General features: G+C 38.9%; 1 protein-coding gene across 2 annotated transcripts in view; it reads right to left on the bottom strand.

Annotated features, from left to right (window-relative positions):
• Mei4 (meiotic double-stranded break formation protein 4) overlaps positions 1-6,801 on the bottom strand; it is a 151,663-nt gene extending 144,862 nt beyond the window's left edge. Inside the window, exon 1 of one of the 2 annotated variants that reach the window (XM_031345492.1) lies at positions 6,693-6,801. The gene's annotated coding sequence lies outside the window, so the exon portion shown is untranslated. Of the gene's footprint in view, positions 1-6,582 lie in introns of both variants that reach the window. The other variant, XM_031345490.1, reaches the window with a different exon arrangement.
• Between the last annotated feature and the right edge of the window lie 582 nt (positions 6,802-7,383).

Genomic DNA, 7,383 nt, shown 5'->3' with positions numbered 1-7,383 from the left:
TATATATATATATATATATATATACACACACACATATATATATATGTAAAATGTTAATCCTTTAAGAAAACCAAGGGTCAATAGAAAAGCTGCTGCTGCCCCAATCTGAATAATGTGACTACTCACATTATTAGAGACCATTTCTAAATGTGGGGCAACTAACAAGATAACACAGTGACCCAGGATCTAGTAATCACAGCAATCAATACAAACGAGGCATGCCTTCATTACCAAAGCCTAAAGGCATGCGAGCAAAGATCAGTTAGGAAAACTGCAAGAGAGAGTTGAGTAAGAGGAGGACTCGGGTGGGGTTCTGGATCATCTTAAGGCATGTAGGGGGAAGCAGGACTCAGCAGGATGGAAAGTTATAAGAATCTCCAACAACTGGCACAGTATCTGGAGGGACAAGAGGAAGGCAAGCATCATAGATGCTAACAGAGCCATACAGAACAGAAGACAGTCTAGGCAAGCCCAAGACTGAGAGAGGGGCTCAAACATATTTTCTGAGTAGTCTTCCAACAACACAATTTTCATTTGTACGGGCAGAGATTCACAAACCTAATGTTTCTTACTGTCATTGTTTAGCTACCTCTTTTTTCTTCACTGGTCTTCCTCAAATTTGTTCTTTGAACTAAGTACTCAAAGGAGATATCTGTTCTATTCAAAGTGGTAGTATTTTAGAGTCCCATCACAGAACCCAGAAATCAACTGTAAAATGCCCTGGCTAACCTAGGTTAATCTTCAACCAGATAACCTTGCTAGTTATTGCTTTGTTCAACAAATACACTAAGTTAACTCTTACCTATAAGATACTATGCTATAAATGAAGATTTAATAGTCAATAAAAATAGTCCATCTCTGCCTTTCTGTAGTATTCAGCTACCATTCATTCTTATCTGTAGTACTTCTTATTCACTAGGAAATCTCAGAGGTGCTGTAAATCAGATATCAGCAAAGCATGGCTCACATATCAAATGAGGGCATCCTGTCTCTATAAAACATGAAACCAAAAAACATAAAATAAAGAGGCCATATTCATTCGATTATGTACAGCTGCTTTTGCATTAAAAACTCAGAGCTGTGTAGAGGCAATAGAAATAGTATAGCCTACAACGACTTAAATAGTGACTCTCTGTCAGTATATGAAATGTTTGCCAGCCTTTGCTCTAAATAAAATCCAGTGTGCTTGAAACTGATTTATTTATATTTAAAGACATATACTGATATGCTGTAACACACACACACACACACACACACATACACACACACGCACACGCACACGCACACGCACACACACACACACACACACACATGCGCGGGCGCGCACACACATACATATCCGGCTGCCCTAGTAGAAAACCATAGCACGAGGAGAGCTGGCATTTTATGTAATATTTCAGCTGTTGTTATTTTATTTTCATTTACATTACCGTTGATGAAACTAGTAACAAAATAGTCACACGGATAATACTGTTCACTAAAGGCTTTACTGTCTTCAAGTAATGATAATACTTTATTATGTTTTATCTAGTCTTCATTAATCACCTTCTTCCACATTAAACAAGAGCCCCTTTAAAGAAAGATCCTTTTTCTGAATTACACTAAACAAAATTTGACGGAGGTGATTTTAGGCTACCTTTTAAATTGAACAATAAAATTGACTGTAAAAGCACTTAGCCAACACTCAGTGCGATAATGCCAAATCATAGCAGCAATAGCAACTTTGCTCGCTTGCAGGGTGGATACTTATTCCCCAATCATTTGACTCAGAAGGCATTAATATTTAAAACAGGAAAGGGGAAAAAAAGATGCTTTCATTAGCTGTGACCAAACATTTCTAATAAGTAGTGATAGGCACTGTGTTGCTAGGGCTTCTCCCAAGGATGTTGAGACTTAGTCTGTGGAGGCTGTGGCTCATCATCGATTTATCATTTCCCAAACCTTTCTTTTCCCCTAATGGGAATAACTGTACCATGAATAAAATTAAATGACCACTTAGTTCATATTTAGTCAGTATGAAGCAGCAATACTAGGCTTGAAGAAGATCTTTACAAAGTCTTGGTTCTTTAAAGTCTTCCCAAGCTACCTCACCAGCCTACTGGAAAAACATCTTCTAAATGCCCAAGAGTAGAGGCTGAGCCCAACATTGTAAAAAGATTCATAAAGAAGTTGATGGTGAATGAACAAACATCATCATGGGAGAGGCATGGCTGACCTGTTAACAATGATTTAAGTTTATCCTCTGCTTGAAATTACTTTCCTTGACAGTTACAGGACATACTTCATTCTAAGGTAGGTATCAAGTATCAGAACTGCACTCTGTCATGTTATCTAATTAGCTATTTGATATATATTTTACCTCCATAGTTAGTAAATGCCATTGAACACAATCTACCTGGCTACTAATTCAGACTGGGTACTGAAGAATACTAGGTAACTGATAAACCAAGGGGATGGAAAGAAGAGGCAAACTAGATCCTTAGTGACTTAGCTAGATCATGAGAAAAATGAGAAATACAGTATGATTATTCTGTAATATGCATCTCAGAAATAATAGCCAGAATCTTTCTGTCCTTATATACTATAAACAATGTTCCAAAAATATGCAACAATTGCATATCAAATCCTTGTTCCTTCTCCATTAACAATCTCTGCTCTTTCAGTCTCTTCCTCTGGTTGGGGACTCTCTTAGTTCTTTAGATATCCTCTACCTGAGGATATGCTCAGAGTTAGGACACTTGTCCAGTGAGTTCAAGTCATTTAGTTCCATCCATAACACAGGAAATAAAAAATAAGGATAAACTCCAATGGATGCTCTTACAAGCTCTCTATTTTATTTTTGAAATTATAATACATTTTTCCCTTCCCTTTCCTCCTTCCAATCTCTATCATATACCCATCACCATTCTCTTGCAAATTCATGGGCTAGTGTTTCATTGTTATTACTTACATTTATGTGTATGTATATGCATATATATTGTGTGTGTGTGTGTGTGTGTGTGTGTGTGTGTGTGTGTTCCTAAATGGCAAGTTCAGTCTATACAGGGCATAGGAAAACCAATTGGAATGCTCTACCCTGGGGAAGGTGACCTTTCCCATTTCTAGCTTTCTCCAACTGTCTAAAGTTACTTGTTTTCAGTTGAAGCCTCAAGGTTTTCCTGGTACACTCTGGCTTCTACTTTTGAAAATATTATGACACTCAGGATGCTTTTACCATTAACACAAGGGGAAAAATTAACATCTGTGATGGTTTGAATGAAAATGGCCCCTATAAGCTCATAGGGAGAGGCACTATTGGGAGGTGTGACCTTATTGAAGGTGGGATTTAGGGATTCAGAAGCCCAACCCAGGCCCAGCGACACTCTCTCTTCCGGCCAGTTGGGATGTACATAAACCTCTCAGCTACCTCTCCAGCATCATTTCTGCCTGCATGATGCTATGCTCCCCAGCATTATAATAATGAATAGAACCCTGACCTGTAAGCCTGACCCAAGTATATGTTTTCCTTTAAAGGAGTTGCCATGGCCATGGTGGTCTCTTCACAGCAATAAAACCCTAACTAATACACCATTAGTCCTGAAACTCTGTAACTGTTAAAGGAAAAGGTAAGAAATCCACCTTAAGATATGTGCATCGGCAATTGTGACAGAAACCAAGTCAATCATGAACTAAGGTCAGCACCTGATAATTAGGACCTAAGGAAATGAGTACTTCAGCACAGAGGAGTTAGCAGTTACTAGAGTGAAGCAAGCCTATTGAACCAGAGATAGTCTGGGTAGCTATTTTAGGACTAATATCTAAAATACATAAAGAACACACACAAAAAAACTAAACAAGCAATCGGCCAACATTATCAATGAATAGGGTAATAAAGTAAATAAATAAATCTCGAAGACGAAATGCAAACAGTCAACGAACAAACAAACTGTTCAACCTTAGGCATCTAAAAATAACAAACCAGCGCACTACACAGGCTGAGCAGGTTGTACTTATAGATTTATACACACAGACACATGCATATATATGTATTACACACACACACACACACACTTGTGTATGTGAGTGTGTGTACACATATATATGTATATATAACAACAAAGAAAAAAAAAGCCCACGAATTTGAATGAGTCCAAAGGAAAGATGTACATGGTAGGTGATGAAGAGAAGACATTTCAGAAAGCAGGGAAATGGTGTAATTATATGGTAAAAACTCAAAAAGTTTTAAAGTATTTTTTAAAACTACAGTGAGGCTCTACTTAACGAGTATCAGAATGATAGTCGCTAAAACAACTAATACCAGAAGTGATAGTGAAGGTGTGGACAAAAAGGGACCCTTATACACCTCTGCTCTCACGGAAACCAGTTCAGCCACTATGGAAGTCAGAGTGGAAGTTTCTCCACAAAGTAAACACTGATCTTCTCTAGGGCCTAGTTCTATCACTCCTGAGTATTTACTTAACTGACTCAAGTCAAATCATAGAAATGCTTGCACATCAGTGTTTACCAAAGCACTCTTCACAATTCGAATTTTGGACTGATGCAGCATTCACAAGAGAGGAAAGGATAAGAAAAATGTGTTACATATACAGAATGGGATATTTTTTATCCATAAAGAAGAGTAAAACTCATGTATCAGTTGGAAAGTTAATGCAACTGGAGATGATGATTTTAAAGCAATTTAGCCAACATCTGCAAGACAATGAGAATGTGTTTTCTCTCATCCATAGTGGTTCCTAGATTTTTATAGAGATACAGTCGTGTGTATACATAGGACATGAAGCAGAAGTAAAATTGTCTAGGAGAACAGGGCATACTAGTGGGAGGGGCGGGATATGAAAATGAAGAGTAAAGAGGTATGAAGGGAAGTGCATAAGATGCTTCAGCTTAGCATATGCTTTGCTTAGCATAAGATGTACATTTACAAAATCTTTAAAATTATTAGTGTTTTTCAAAAGGGAGTTTTCAATACTCCCACAGTACCTGAGTGTTCCTGCCATTGTTACAAGTGGCATAATTGACAGATCCTCAATGCTACTTCTTCCCATTGCAGTGGCTGACACTCTAAGCCTGTTCTTAAAATACTTAGTGATGCTGCCCCATTACAGCCCAGTATCTAAAAACTTACCTACTCTCTCTTTAACGCATTAGCAGCTTCTGTCTTTATAACCCTTTAGCTTTCTAAATCTCAACTCCTCCAGAACATTCTCCACGATACAGTCATTAAGTATGTTTATCTCACTAACGCTTCAAATGATTCGGGTTAATTTAGCTGTCTATTAAATTGGTAATGTGACTTCTGGCTTCAAGTATTTTCAAACCGCAGAACTTAACATATACGTGCCATTCATATATGCCATGAAAGCTAATTTCTTTTGCTATAATAAGCCATGGAATAAATTAATATTATATGTTTTTAGCAAGACTTCCATAATGTTGGTTTCAAATATCTGATTCCAAACATTGCTATTTTCATTGTCATTCATGAAAAAAAAAAAAAGAATTAAAAAAAAATACTCAGTCACAAATCTCTGCTCCTGGTCTTCATGTCCAAATTTTATAACTGAATTATAAATTTTGTGATTTACTGACACTTAAAAGGACATTGTGTTTGACCTAAGGACCTCACAGAAGCTGTAAGTCATAACAATGGAAAGTAAAATAGTGGATGATAATTCGTGAATGTCATTATTGTAGTCACAAGATATACTGAAAATCTCATAATTCTAAGCAGGAAAAAGGTAATAAAAACAATCCAAAAATGATCAGAATGTACGTAGTGAACTTGATAAAAATTTTGCTAATTGGAGTAGCCTGATATTCAGATATATTCAGACTTGGTGGTTCACATTTTAATCCCAACATTTTAAAGTCTGAGGCATACATATTGCCTTCAATCTTGAGAGAAGCTGGCTAGGCTGCCCTACTAAGTGAAACTTTGTCTCAAAAATCCAGAAGGTATGGAAAAAAAATTCAGCCGATTAAGAGTCCAAGTTATGAAATTCTTACAATAAGTATTCTGTGAATATCTATATACTAATTTATTTTCTATGGTTCCTGGTGGGACTCAAATCCTCTAAATTTGTAATCACAGACTATAAAGCTATCCAAGGCTTTATTTAATTCAATTGAAATTATTGACTTTCTGCTACTTTGGACATTCCAGACTCACCAAACCCTCACTAGGTCCTTCCTCTGATATGTTGAATATCCCACCACAACCTAGTTCTTCGATGGATGGTGCATATCTCTACATTATGTACTACCACATCCTTGTCAAATCCTTGAGACAAGAAAACCCAACCGCCCCGCTTTTAACACCCTCAACACTTTCTGCAGTTCCTCTGGGTGTGTACTTGCTCAATAAAAGATCTGATCAACAAGTGACTAAGGTCCCAAAAAAATCATCCTCTTCTCCAGGAAACCTCAGAAACCACCTCTATGGTGAAGCCAGGCTTGCACAGTCTCAAAGGCATAGAACTCGCCACAGAACACACCCTTTGCCTGCCAAAGTTTCTGAGGCTCCCGATGCAATCTCCTTAATCGGGTAAAGAAATACCCATCCCCGTGTGTGAGGAGACCTACCTCCGCAAAGGGCGCGACTAGGAACCCCAAGCCACAGCACCTGAGAGCATGCGCTGCCTGAGGGGACCAAGGGCCTGAGCGAACAGAGAGCAAGCAGCAGCTGCACAAACCTAGGACTCCTGAGAAGGAAGGACGCCCTCAGGCGGCGGGGGAAGCACGGGGGCCAGAAATCCCAGCCCGCAGGTAGGCGCCAGAGTCTAGAACGCCACTCCTCCCGGCTTTCTTCCAGTGCCAATCAAGAGGGAGGCCTGCGGAGACTACAAGTCCCAGAAGCCTCTGCGCCACTCGCCTCGGAGGGGCTCGGGCGGGCTCGGGGCTCAGCGAGGTTCCCGCAGCCGGTTTGGCGGGAATAAGCAGGAGTTTCCTGCTTAAGGTTCAAAATTGTCTAGGACAGCCTGCAGCTCCTCTCCTACGAGGCAGATGCCCTCGTTGGTTTCTAAGGAGACACCCACGGGGCTTGCTAGCCCGTAACACTTGCTTGGGCCTTGAAGGAAAGAAAAAGTCTCAGGAAAGCTTCTGTTTTGCCAACTCCTGTTCTACATGGGAACAGTCAGAAAAACAGATTCTTTGGGTTCACTTGTTGGCTTGTTTCCAAACCTGTTTTTAAAATTTTTGCCTTCCTGCGGGAGGAAGCACTATGTTTCTCATTTGTCCACCTGCCATATCTTAATCTAAGATTTTAATTTATTTTTGCATTACATACTGAAATCCCTCAGAAATAAAAATGCAAAATAGATTCTAACACTCTGAAGGCACTTCTATAGTCTTTACTAACAGTATGCTAATTTGCTAATAGTTAAA

The sequence above is a fragment of the Mastomys coucha genome, unplaced genomic scaffold (assembly GCF_008632895.1).
Source record: "Mastomys coucha isolate ucsf_1 unplaced genomic scaffold, UCSF_Mcou_1 pScaffold23, whole genome shotgun sequence".
NCBI lineage: Eukaryota > Metazoa > Chordata > Mammalia > Rodentia > Muridae > Mastomys > Mastomys coucha.
This window is presented reverse-complemented; position numbering and strand designations above follow the sequence as displayed.